This window comes from Hippichthys cyanospilos, chromosome 13, assembly GCF_059441005.1.
Source record: "Hippichthys cyanospilos isolate Australia breed blue-spotted pipefish chromosome 13, RoL_Hcya_1.0, whole genome shotgun sequence".
Classification (NCBI taxonomy): domain Eukaryota; kingdom Metazoa; phylum Chordata; class Actinopteri; order Syngnathiformes; family Syngnathidae; genus Hippichthys; species Hippichthys cyanospilos.
The window spans coordinates 19,096,984-19,111,624 of NC_142381.1; the positions used below are offsets into that span (position 1 = coordinate 19,096,984).

Sequence of the window (14,641 nt, forward strand, 5' to 3'; positions counted from 1 at the left end):
CCATATGCAATATGAACCCAATTAATATCAGTTCCAGTATTATAACAAGTATGAACTTGTTGCATGTAACGCTGTAGAAGAATCTAGAACAGTGGTCACCAACCCCCGGTCCGCGGACTGGTATCGGTCCATGGATCAACTGGTACCGGGCCGCGTGGGCTGCACCCGAAATAATGTTTTGGAGAGGATTTAGTTTAATGGAGTTCGCGTGACTGGGCGCGAAGGCACGTCGGGCGACGCGATGGAAGCGAATGGAGCAACGCAAATAGCCGCGTGGGGTCACGAGAAGCAAAATTTCGCCTTTTGTGTGAAGTAATTTTTTTATGTACTTTTTCCGCGTTTCGAGTCGCCACAGCCAATCAGCTTCGGGAACATTCAACAGCTCACGCAAGCGGCAGGAATGAATCATGGCGGCCGCTTTGCGGTAACCGGGAGCGATCCAACACGGCCAGCTGAGCTTTCAATACGAAACAGAGCCAAACAAGAGCCCTCACCTGGCTTGTCGAAAGGCGGAAGCGAGAACTTGGGACAACTGGTATGTGCAGCGTTTGCTTCACTTAACAGCTGCTGAACCGTAGTTACTGTGCTAAGCTAACGATAGCGCAGCATTGTCAGGACAATATTTACAGTAGGACAGTCTCAGCCACTCCGATTGCGACATTGAAAGTTTTATTTTTTGCAGGCGAGTATTGCCGCAAAGAATAAAGGTGCTGTCGGTGAAAATATTGGCTCTGTCACATCCCAGAAAAGTGAAAGTTCTCAGCAATGCTCTTCCTTCCGGATCTACCGTAAAGTGCACAGCAAGCTCTCTCAACTCCCCTCTCCTCGCGCGATAAAAAAAAAAAAAAGTGGACAACAAGTACGACAGCGGCAGAAAGCCCCGTCCATACGCTTGTGATGTGGTTTTTAACCCCCCCCCCAGTCCTCAATATAAATCTGAGGCGTAGTGAGAAGGATGATTTGGCTTTAGAGGAGCAACCCCCCCCCCCCCCCCCCCCCCCCCCCGGTGTTGACCGGGCCGCAGTGATGAACAGGTTGGGGACCACTGATCTAGAACACTGATTTTTAACCATTGAAGCATGGGGCAAAGTTGCGTGTTAATCATTAAAGTTTAAGCTTAACTTTTTATTTTGTTTTGTGTTTGTGTGCTCCTTTTTGTTTTATTTACCTTTGATAAGCATAAGTCAATTATGTCACCTCCATTTGCTATCCTTTTTTTTTTTTTTCCAAAATCATGAAGCATCATTGAGAGTCCTGGTGACTGAAAGGTGCCATAGTCAGATGATTGGAACAATGATCATTTCCATTAGTAACTAGCCACACAATGTGACTGACCCGTTCCAAGCTATTCACACAATCAAGGACAAGGACCCAAGTGCCCACGGAAGACAGGTAAGAGTGCTGATAAAGTAGTTTATTCAATGCCGGGAAAAGAGGTAGCTGGAAGACTGCTGCTGGCTTGGACACTAAGATTTGGGAGGCAGGAGATAGGCAGAGACAAGCCAAAGCAAACAGTCCAATCAGGGGCAGGCAGGAGCGTGGTTAGGCAGAGCAGGTGTTCATACCAGGGCAGGCATTTGAATAATCAAGGACAGGACAGGTCAGGTCAGAAGACGGGCAGAGAAATCAAGACAGCAGGTGTTAGGAAATTCAGGGACAGGGAAGGTCAGAAGCCGGGCATACAGATCAGGACAGCAGACGTTCTGAGAATCCAGGTGAGCAGAACAAGTGGGACCTCATGAAAGATTGAGATGGCAAAGACGATCTGGCGGAGACTTGCAGGAACATGCAGGTTTAAATACAGACCAGGTAATTGGTTGCACCTGGTTGTGATTGAATCGATTGAGTGGAATGTGGTCAGACTAGTTGGAGAGGGATAATGAGCTGACTGAAGCCTCTGGCAATTCTACATAAGATATTTCTGGACGTTTATTCTTTATTTGTTTTTACCTCTCCGTGGGCTAACACACAATACTTACAATACAGTACTTACAATAATCATGCCTCTGGTCTTGGTCGGGGTGGGCATTGTCTCATTGGTTTGCTTGTATTCAGATCTATGATTCTCTTCAATCCTTGTTGAATTATTGCTTCTTCTCGTTTTTATTGCAGTCTACATTTGTGAGTCCATTCGAATGCAGATGACACACAGTTATATCACGAGAAGTGACTAATCGAGCCAGGATGTTAGAATGTCAGTAGTGTTTATAGTATTCTATTAAAAATTAACATTATAATTTATGAATAAGAAAATTAGGGTTATTTTACCTGCCACTGACTAAAGTAGTAATGGATAATAAATGAGAGACATTACTTTATTACTTACTAAGTTATTTCAGAAATGCTCAGAGAAAAAAAAAATAGCCATGGTCGCTTCCATTTTTTCATGCCAAAAATGACCACATTTCAAATATTTATACATCTTTTACCAATAGAAACGTCTTCATTTTCAATTACAGAATAACTTTTTAAAACATTGCTTCCGTTTGAAATTCTAAAGTTTCTGCTCATTCAATTCATTTTGAGTACAGTTGTTACTATTCCAAACAGTTGCGAACACTAGAAACTTCTTTTAAACCAAAATTCCAACATAAGTACACAGTTTACATTTTCACGATTTTTTTTTCAGTGCCACCAGACACCTAACTCAAAACATAAGAGCACGTGCACACACCTAGAGCTGTAAATCTTTTTTTTAATATATGCAAAAAAGGTCATTGCAGTACCAAAATAAAGCCCTTTGCCATATAGATTTAAATGCCACCAATTCCTCTTCACAACTAAAAAAAGATGTAAGCATTCACTCTGATCTCATCCATCGGGCCTGGCTCTCAGTCGTCGACAAATGCTTGTCTTTCCTGTCCCAAGCTGCTGGTTGAAACATCAGTCTTTATTGAGCCAATAACACAAACATGGTTGCAGGTGTTTGATACCGGTCTTGAAAGGGTTTGTATAGTATTTTTCAGAAAAAAAACTTGCTTCCATGTTTTTTGTCCCTGGGAAATGATCAGACAAGCATACAACCTCTAGTAACTCTGACCACTCTAACGGGTCCACTTGTTGGCATAGCTGATTGTGCATTCATCCCCTGAAGCTGCGCTGGTGGCAGGGATAACGGCTTTTGACTGCCTGGAGAAGTAGGACACAGCGAGAGAGTCAATGTTGGCTCCATGATCATGCTACTGTTCAGTTCCAGGGGAAGCCAAGGGAGCAGCAGAATATTTTAGACGTTCTAATTTTAGTATCTTCTTGTTCCTTTTGTCTTTTTTTTAGTGCACTGCTTTTGTGTTTGCTTTTATTAAGCATGGCGGGTCAACGATGGCACGTGCTAGCCACTATTTTTTTTTTCTCTCATGGCACGTTGACAACAGTAATTGTGACTGACAGATGTCAAAGGCCAATGACTGGACACATTTTCATTTTGTCCCCTCTCATAACTAGCCACACATTTTTGGGATTTTTTTTTTCTTTTACTTTATGGGCCCCTATGCAGGCATGGGTTTTTGCAGTTTTTGCATGATTGACTCGTGTTGTTTTATTCATCATATTTGTGCCTAATTAGCTGAAATAACAGAGACTGGGAAACCAGATTTGTACTGGACTGGTGGAATGTCCCTGTTTTCTCAGAAACCCAGGTAAAAAAGATGGAGGTCAATGCTGTGAAGAATTCAAATTTGTTCCCTCACCCCCTTTCCTGGTCAAAGTGTCTCCAAATTTGACATTTTTGAAAAAAAAACCATCCCTTGCAAATGTGACACTCATGGGTTAACTTAGGCTGGATTCACGTTGCCTCCTGAAGTGACACAATTTCAATTTTTTTGCCCCTATCTGACCTGTATTGTATCTTTTAATGGCAGTGTGAATGACACAGATACGATTTTGTCAACTTGACCCAGGCCACTTGGGTACGAGGTCATACATCTGATATGTATTCGATTTTTTGACTTCAGATTTCAGTCTGAATTGCCAGGTCACTTACATCCGATTCGTACATAACAAACAAGTGACAAAAGTCGCAATTTTGCGCTCAAAAAGGCACAAGCAGGTTCGAAAAGACAAAACAACAATAGTGAAAAAGGTGACGACAACTCAATGAAAGGAGAGCGAGGTGTATTTTGTCTCTCTCTTTCTGTTAAAACACCACTAGGTATTTATCTAATATAAAACATTGGGTTTATAAACAGCAGACTGGTGTGGATACAAAGACAAGAATTCTCCACCTGAAAAGGTTGAAGTGAGAATTACCACGACACAAAAATTGAATTGCTGTCCTACTGATAAGAAACCAATTTTTAGAACTCCTTAGGAGTTGACAAACTGGACAAAATAGTAAAGGAAATATCAAAAAGAAATCTAAAGAAACACTGGAGTGTAAAGATTGGAAACTCACAGAAAAACAAGATCCAGATAAAATCTAATATTTACACACATAGATAACTTAACACGGCTTTACTGGTCAGTTAAACACACAAAACAATAGCCACGTTGCAGGAATCAATCATAAAAAGGACAAAGAAAAACCCTAAAAAGATGGGTAAAAAATTATTATGCGGAAACTAAATACTGGATGAGAATAGCCTCAAAATAAGAAGAGGGAGACAGGAAACAAAAAACAGAGTGAATAAAAAACAAAAAAGGAAAAGGAATGTGAAAAGAGAGAGAGTGTGTAGAGAAGCAAAAAGAACAATTAATGTTCCATAGAAAAGATGATGACAAAACAGGACCAGTGTCAAGGAGCGGAGAGAGTTGTTGAAGAAAGTGAAGAAGGGGGGAGGGTGCAACTGCTCCCCTTTACCCTGAATTACCACCACCTCATCATGAGGAAACACCACACACAATAACTAGATTGATCGAAGCTGACTTGAAATTGTCAAAAAAATCTCCCACACCTAACTGCGCCACAAACAACTGATATGTCTCCTGACCAAGAGGATCTGTATCCCAAGATTCAGGTGGCCAACTCAAACACCCAAAATGGTGCCAACCCGACTATTACAGGACTTGGACTATGGACGATGTCGAAAAGCCCGTAGAAGGCCTGCCACTACATAAAGCAAACATAAACCAATTTGTTGAGGAAATACAGAATGTAAGGTGATGATAAAACTTAAATGGTTCAGAAGTCTAACAAGTGTGCATGACAGACCATGAGCTGTGTGTCGTGCTGATGTAGGCTCTTGTGTATTTGTCTGTCTCTTTGTCTGTGTGCAATGTATCAATAAAACAGTGTCTTCATGAAACTATGTTATTCTAATAAAAATTGAGACGACATAATGTCAGTGTAAAGCAGATATAGTCTTGGCCATCGAGACTGGTTATTTCCTACTAAAGAAACAAAAGGCTTCCTCCAATAGAGAAGTCACATTCTAATGTGTACAGGAGGCCAGCTGTTGCTATCAGAAGATGTCAATCAGGATTGATGGCTCTCTGACTTCCTCATTCTTTCAAAGAATGGTTGGCGAATGAAAGACTTTTAAAGACACACGCACACACTTGCACTCACCCCCACACACCTGCATTCATTAATGAGACCACATCCTCCAAAAGTATATAAGAACTGGATGGAACAGATGAAACATTGCCACTGTTGAGGCTACTCGTAGTAGTAACAGTGGTCCGAGATCTCATGTACTTCCCATTTCTCTGTCTGGATTAAATCAGTTGTTTCACTACATTGTGGGATATGCGATCTTTCAACAAAAACTAACACAATAGGAAATAGTTTGACGTGGGAAGTTGATCTAGGTTCCTTTATCTGTGTTTGATATGTTTGTGTGTCCATTTGTGAGAAACGGGCAATGAATTTGGTTAAAATTAGACTAAAAGGCATTGCTAGATTATGCTTTATCTAGTCTGCGTGATTAAAAGTCAAAATTGAAGAATCGTAGCCGTGTCAAACCTGAGGGTTGCAGCCCAAAACTGGCCCCCCAGTTATGTAACAGAGGGTTGATCAAATAAGAGCATAATGATTTTTGGTCAAGTAAGAAGGAAGGATGAAACATTTGTGATGAGAGTTAACTGAAACTGTGTAAATAATTAGCAAAACAATCCAGAGCCACATATGATAGATGAGATTGTAATGGGGAAACTCAATAGAAGTGTTTAATTTCTGAATTGAAAATTCCTTTTGCAAGTAGAATTAACAAATGAAACTAGAGTAGAAAGTCGGGATATGATTAATTACTGAAGCAAATCAAGAGCTAAAATGTATTTTGAGATGTGAAAGATTTTAATATTAAGATTAATTGCTGACGATGACTACCAGTCTACTGAAGATAACCTTTGTGTGTGTATGCTTTATAAAACCAAATAAATAGCTAAAGTAAAACAAATTTTGGAATGAAATATATCTTTGGCAAAAAGGAGAAGAATTGTGGATTGAGGAATTGAATTGAGGAATAATGTTAAGGTTTGCCCCTCTGTGGGCCGTCATCTTATCGTAGTGAAGGGGTTTGCGTATCCCAATAATCCTAGAGGCTAAATTGTTTGGTGCTTTATGCACCTGGCAGGGTCATGCATAGCAAACTGGTCCTAGGTGAGGTACCAGATTAAGCACAACTCATAGACCCTTCATGAACTTTTTTTTTCCTGAAACATTTACCGTATTTTCCGGACTATAAGCCACACCGGTATATAAAATGCAGCACCAAAACTTGAGCAAGTAAGGTAGTAGCATCAGGTAGTAACATCAGGTACTTACGCAAAAAGGTGTTGTATGGAAGTTTTTAAATTTTTTATAATTATTTTTCAAAAATTAATTGCCTGCCAACAGCAACATCCTCTCTTTAACATACTCAACATGCCTGCAATTTTAGCACCGACATATTGATGCAAAAGTGGATGGATTAATTTCAACATAACACCAACAGAATAGTGCAGAGGTAAATAGCAGTTCAAACTCAAAATGATTTCTTTGATAGCATCTTCTTCTGTCTCCCAATGTTTAATTGCTAGATTATTTTAGTGAACATACAAACACATTGCAGATAATTCATACATACAATTTTAAATATTTAAATATAATCAAATATACCTTATATCAAATGTACACATCACGAACGTTTATACACAATCTTTCAATTTCGACATTATTGTAATGATTTATTTTAAAAACTCGTTTCAAGTTCAGCCATTGATTCACATCTTTTCACTTCTATTTCATGGTTGTTCCATAAATTGAGACTTTGAACAGATACATTTTCTTGATTGGTGGATTGTATCCTGGTGGCTAGCAAAAGAAACAAAACAAAAAATGCAGATAAGGCGCACTGGACTATAAGCCGCAGGGCTCAAATCATGAGGAAAAAGTCACAGCTTATAGTCCGAAAATACGGTAATTAATTCATTAACTATTTTAAAGGATTTTCACATGTGTGTTTGTTTGTTTGCTTTATTTCAAATCTGGAGTACTTCCTGGAGTTCCTTCAAGTACCCCCATTTGAGAACCACTGAGTTAGCAGAATTAACAACCAAAAGCAAAAGTGGTCTGAGAGGTCTGCCTTTAATTAAAGGAAAAGTGCTATTTGTAGATGGCTCATTTAAGAAAAATGAACTAGGTATAACACAAACAGGTCACGCAGCAGTGACTAATGACACTGTAATCAGTGCTAAGCAGTTACCATCAAATTATTCAGCTGAGGCAACAGAAGTAGCGTGTAAAATAATGAGGAAAGGATGTTACTGTTTACACAGACAATCAATGTGCATTTGCATCAGATCACACCTTTACACAATATTGGAAGAAGGATGCATGAGAACATCAACAAATAATCAGTTTTACATGCAGAACTCTTATCACTACTAGAAGCAGTGCAGCACACCCATCAGGCACAGACATTGTCACTAGGGAATGTATTTGCAGACAAAACAGCTAAAGAAGCAATGGCAGGTCAGAGGCATGGGTTAGCAATGGAAGATAAAACAAATTTAGACAGACACAAATAAAGACACAAAAAAGACATGCAACAACAAAGTCCCAAAGCTGAACAAGAACTTCTGAGTAAAAATGGTGCAACATTACAAGATGACATCTATGATTCAAAGATTCAAGGAGATTTATTGTCACGTGGATAGTACGATACCACACAATGAAATGCTTATTCTGTTCACTTCCCAAGCAGATTACAAATTAAATTGCCATATTTTTCGGACTATAAACCGTGACTTTTTCATCATGATCTGAGCCCTGCGGTTAATAGTCCAGTGTGGCTTATCTGCTGGTTTTTCCCACCGGTCAAGCAAATGTGTTCAAGTAGTCAGTTTTATGGAACAACTATGAAGTAGAACTGAAAAGATGTGAATCAAGGGCTGTGCTCAAAATGGGTTTTAAAATATATTGTTAATATATATATATATATATATATATATATATATATATATATATATATATATATATATATATATATATATATATATATATATATATATATATATATTTTTTTTTTTTTTTAAATATCAAAATTGAATATGATCTTGTATAAAAGTTTGTGACGTATAAATTTTATATATCGTATACAGTATACTTATGTGATTGTATTTATAAATTTATGATCGTATCTTTTATTCATTTGCCACGTGTGCAATGTTCACAAAAAAATTCTGTCAATTAAACAACGGGAGACAGAATGCTATCGTATTGATTTCAAGTTTGAACTGCTATTTAACTCTGCAGTATTCTGTTGGTAATATCCATCCATCTATTTCTATAAATATAATGTTGGGATTAAATATGCAAGCATGTTCAGTCTGTTCAAGAGAGGATGTTGCAGTTGGTAGACAATTAAAAAAAATATAAAGAACATTTAAAAGTGTCATATTGCCACCACATACTGTACCTGTGAGTTATAGTCCGGTGTGGCTAATCCGATGTAGAATATTAGGGAAACAGTCCTGAGGTTGCAGTAGTAGAAAGCCCCGCTGTGATGAATATAGCATCCGGCTGCTTGATTTCATGTTTGCTAATGTCCCTCCTCAGCAAACAGCGTGCTCCTCCAGCTCGCCGAGTCCGATCACAATGAATGTTCGTCCGGCTCTCAGCCCGTACGACCAAACAACAACCCTATCCTATCCAAAAATCTACACATGGTCTGCTATCAAGTCATGGTGGAACACATGTCCTAACAGGCAAGATACATCAACATCATATAATTTATGGCTTTATTTCTTATACCCCCTTTTTTTTTTGTAGGGCATGCTTCAATGTGCAGGGAATCCTTTTCATTGGGTTCGGTGGATTTCTGATGTCTTGCAAAATTGTTCAGATGGGAGAAGCCAGATTAGAGAAGAGGCTGGGGGGGAGGGGTCCTCTTTGAAACGATCAACTCTCAGAATCATGCTGCATGTGACCTGATCGACAAACTCTGGATATGGTTCTTGAATCCTCGAGCAAAACAGTTGTCATCATGGAGAAGTTAGCATCTCACATCCCCATCAGGTGGCTGGAAAACTGTTGGTTGGAATGGACTGGTAGCTCAAGGACCCTCTTACGCATACACAACCACAGATATCATACTTGCACATTTGTTACTGCAAATTCCTGCCCATGTGATGCAACCTGCTGAAGCCACTGAAATATAAATAGCCACTATATGATGTTTGAGGTGTGTGCTATGGTCTTTAAAAAAAATAAAAATAATTCTAGGCTTATGCTATGCCCTTATTGGGGCACGGCCGAAGACTCCTATTTTTTTCTCTTACCCTCGTGTTTTCTTTTTCTCTCCTAAGAACTCAGAACGCTATTACTGAGGCATACCTGATATACCTTGTTAATCTATGCCTTTTAATGTTTCTTGGCTGGATGGCTCGAGCCGGGTAAGTCAATTTTGTTGCCCTGTACTTGTGCAGTGTAATGATAATAACATGCACTCAACAATAATCAAACACATTTCTTATTTCTTGTCAATTACCGTATATTCAGGGATGGGCACTTGAACAAACACTTAGAAAAGGACTTAATTGTGTGAATCCTAGTCCTTGGTGTTACAACACAAGGAATGTTGAAATAATTTATCTTGACCTCATGCTTCTTAGTGCCTTCAAAAATCAAGCATTTTCCACACATGTTGGGATATGTTTATTTGGTGTTTTTATCTTAAAATTTATTTAAGAAACATTTCACTCGTGAAGACCTGTTGATTTTTTTAGCTTGGGAGCAGATCTGGTTTGTTTTAGTCTCCATTGTTGGTGATTCGAACTTTCATCTCCAGAGATTTGTGGGGTTATAAATATTGCTGCTGTGGTACAAAACAAACAAAACAAAACCCTTTCTTGTACTCTCCCAGCCACTGTGTGACATCACGTATTTAAAACTAAATGACCAAGTGATTACGCTCTTAGATATTTATTCTATATCTTTGTATAGTTGCAAGAAGCAACTTTCTGCTGCTATTCTTTTATTATTCAGTGTGTCATTCCGCCATTCAGCCACCCTAATGCTCCCATCTTTCCACAGAATGGTGTATCTTTTAACAGAGACATTATGAAGCATTCTCTGGCAGGGATTCTGAGTTATTATGCGCTCTTCTTCCACACAGCAATGCTTTCACTGAAGTTTTTTTCTTTCCAATTTCTCTCATTCTTTGCTGTCCAGACAATGTCACACTCAACGTTTTGCCTTACCCTTTCTGACCTTCACTTTTAATCTGAATCGTCCCCATAGTTACTCTTTCCTCAAATCATGAATGTACTCAGATTTTCTCATTTTAATCTAGGAATTTTTCTTTTCAGCTATCTTTGCCTGGAGCTATGTTCGCATCCAACTGTCAAACTGATTTTCTTGCAGCACTTGAAATCAACTCCAAAAAGTGAACACATGAATATGTGTCTATGGCTGTCTGCACTGAAGCCCCTCGAGAAGCTTCATGACTGCATTTCTCCATCAGAAAAACATACAAGCAATTTTACTGAAAAATATTACATTTCACTGGGGCTCTCTGATATTTGGAGGTATTTGATCTACAATAGAGTTCCAATCCTACAGCATCAATGTAACTAAATTGTACAGTAAATGAAAGAGACTTGTGAGCAATGAATATAAACCTATAAAAAAAACAGCATTCATATATAGGTTTACATGACCACTGATTCTCAAATGGGGGTACTTGAAGGAACTTCAGGGTGTGCTCAAGATTTTAAATATAGAAACAAACAACATGCAAAAAATCTTTTAAAAAGAACATTGAATTAATGAAGTGTCTCAACAAAATATCATTTATAAAACCAATTTTATGTTCAGTAGGTTATTCAATTTCATTAATTTTAATCCCAGATACTCAGCACTACTGGAATGGTTCGACCCGACTTGTCACGCATTTATTTATTTATAATTCTATGTATTCTATTATAATTATTTTTAGATCAGGTCTGACACTTTATGTTGATGATTTTTTTAATCAAGAAATAAACAGATATCTCCTGTAATCCATTGTTGAATATTGTTCTATGGACAAATATTTATTTAGAATCTTTTTTTTTTTTTTTTAGAACAGGTCTGACACTTTATTTGATTATTTTTTTGGGGAAAAAAATTAAGTTAATGATTTATTTTTGTGAAAAGATTTCTATTGTAAGCCCGAACACTTTATGTTTAATACTTTTCTGTGGACAAATATAATAATTTCTGTTTTAAAACAGGTCTGACACTTAATGTTGATTATTTTTTGTGGACAAATATATTTTGCTAATTAAGTTATTTCTTTTGATAACTAATCGCTTCTTTGATCCAAAACAGGACACTTTATGGTGTTTTTTTTTCTTTGTGGAGCAATGTAAATGAAGTTTGAAGGGTTCTAAAATGTAATTGATCAAACACTTGATGGCCTGTTTGAAGTTTTTTTTGGGTTTTTTTAAGCCCTAAAATACTTTGCACTGATTATTTAGGGGGGGTGGCTAAAAACGTATTTCACGGGGGGGTACATCACTGTAAAAAGTGCACTAGATGATGTGCAGTCTTTTTCTTAAATGAACAGTCAATCAGTTGGGCCCTCCCTCGGTTTGTAGGTAATTTTTTCGTTTGGCGCCGCTGTTCATTTGACTTTGACACCCCTGGTCAGCAAAATGAACAACAGAGAACACAATGCTCTTTTTTGTTAGGTTTTTTTTTTTTTTTTTGCTTTTAAATGCTCAGCAAAACCGTCTGACAAAAAAAAATGAAAGAACCTGGTTACAGGTTGAAATAAATTGTGTTCGGCGGAAAGCTGTAAACCTATTTTTTTTATTTTTTGCATCTTGTGTTTGTTAGGACTTTTACAAACAGTATGATGGATATTTTGATTTGAAAGTGAAGCTTTGTTCTGCTCTGCAGGAATAACCACCTACAAGTGGGACGTACTGAGCCCAACTGAGCAAATCATGAACAAACTATCCGTTAAACCCATCAGAATCACAAGATTAGAAGGGACAGAGTAGAAAAGTCACAAGGGAATCACGCTACCTCCAGTGTCATGGTCAAAACCTGTTAAATTATTAACAGTTAACTTTAATTAACATTATTAATTTTATTACACCTACCACACCCCTCACCTTCATTACTTCACCCAGGTGCCTGTTCATCGTGTATTTACTAAAAGCTATTGCTTCCTTTATCGGATTGTGGTTAACCACATTTAGTGTCACAATAACATTGTAAAGGAGCTGCCATGAGTGCAAGGTCAGGCTGTTCTTTCAGGCATCTTATTGACTGACAAGAGCTTCTTGATCAAGATGACAGAATAGAAATAATCCAAGAGCTAGAAATACTGAATCAGGAACACATTTACATTACCATAAAGTAACCATAAACATTACCTTCGCAATATATTCAGTCAAGGTTATGATTATTAAGGATGTATAATATAAGCCAGACATGACAAACTCGTTTTCCAGTGAGGGACACAACATAAATTTGAACTCATCTGCACACTTACCCTCCCTGCATTTCATTATTAAATATATATTTCACCAACTGCATGTCATGGTCGGGCGAGGCAGGGAGAATGGCGGGCATGATAGCGGTGGCGGAGGACCTCAATGCAGAAAGACTATGAGGCAACGAGCGTGTGAGGAAGTCCGTATTTAATTTTGTGAAGGGCTGGTAAGAGGAGAACCAGGGGAAAACAGGATGCAAAAAAGGGGAACAGGCAGGCTGGCGAAACAGACGGGCAGGGTGGTACGGAGATACACAGACTAATTGCGACAAAAGGCTACGGAACTGAGACTTACGGTACACATGATTTGCGACAAGGATCCAACACTAACTGTAACAAAAACTCAGCTTAAATACACACACAAACTAATTACCGACGCGCAACAGGTGGGGAGGAAACAATAAGCAGGGGAAATGGACACGAGGAGCAAGTAAACGCAGACAGGTGGACCAAATCAAAACTAACGCAGGGTGACACAAGCTTGACAGAAACTATGAAAACGCAAGATCAGAACCCCTCAAAATAAAACCAAAGCCCAAAAACCAACAGACCATGACAGAATCCCCTTGTCAAGAGACGGATCCCAGACGTCCCAAAGAAAAACCACAAACAAACAAAACCCAAGCCGGGCGGGCGGAAGGGTGACCGGAGGAGGGCACAGGAAAAAATAAGAACCCCTCAAAATAAACCCACCACCCAAAAACCAACAGACCATGACACTGCATTTGAAATCAGAAGGTATGGAAAATGGTGACAACCAAGATTTGAGCATACAAATATTTTATTTCTTGCTGGCATTTAGTGAAAAATAAAGTCTGAAAATCTATACAAACTGAAGACGGCTGAATGTTTTGCTTTGTCATCTTAATCAGGAGTACACATCTCATAAATCTGTGCAGCAAGAAATGAAAAAATGCACTTGTTACATTTGTTTTAGTTGACCACAAAAAAACAATGCGATGGACTGGGTCTGGCCCCCAGGCCAGGACTGATGCCACAAAAAAAAAACAATGCGATGGACTGGGTCTGGCCCCCGGGCCAGGACTGATGCCACAAAAAAAACAATGCAATGGACTGGGTCTGGCCCCAGGGCCAGGACTGATGCCTGTGGTTTAACAAAATATTTGAAAATACAGTTTGTTGCAAACTGTCAAAAGTGAATTGATTCTATTGAAGGCAGTAGCGTTAAAAAAAAAACAAAAAAAAACTGCATGTCATATTTGGATTTTATTATGTTTACCTAATTTACTTAACATTTTTCTATCAAAAAGAGCAATGACAGGTCTAATATAAATGGAACATCCTGTAAAACCCATTAGTGTCACGGTCCTGCTGTTTAGTTTGTGTTGGCTTGCAGACTGTGCTGTTCTTCCTCCACAAGAGGGCGGGGCCCATCAGACACGCACACCTGTTGCCAATCTCATCACGGGGCTTTTTAAGATGGCCGGCACTGATGAGTCATTGCCAGGTTATTCCTTTGCCAAGTTCTCAAGCCTCGCAGTGAATCCCGCTCTCATCCTCGCGTCCTGTCCTCTCGAGAAGTTTTTCGTTTTTACTTTCGGTTTGTCATGTTTTTCTTGTGAAACATTTTCTTGTCAAATAAAAACTTTTCGTTGTCTTCACCTTTAAGTCAGTGGTCCCAAACCACCGGACCATTTGGGACCGTGGGCGCACAATGAAACCGACCAAAAATATAAGAAATTGCGTGGTATATACTGTGCATCCAACAGCTTACCACC

At 38.7% G+C, this 14,641-nt stretch overlaps 1 long non-coding RNA gene across 1 annotated transcript; it reads left to right on the top strand.

Annotated features, from left to right (window-relative positions):
• Positions 1 to 403: 403 nt before the first annotated feature.
• Positions 404 to 9,291, top strand: LOC148414153 (uncharacterized). Its single transcript, XR_015867543.1, has 3 exons — positions 404 to 535; positions 8,975 to 9,123; positions 9,188 to 9,291. It is a non-coding gene; the product is annotated as an uncharacterized LOC148414153 (long non-coding RNA).
• Positions 9,292 to 14,641: the final 5,350 nt, after the last annotated feature.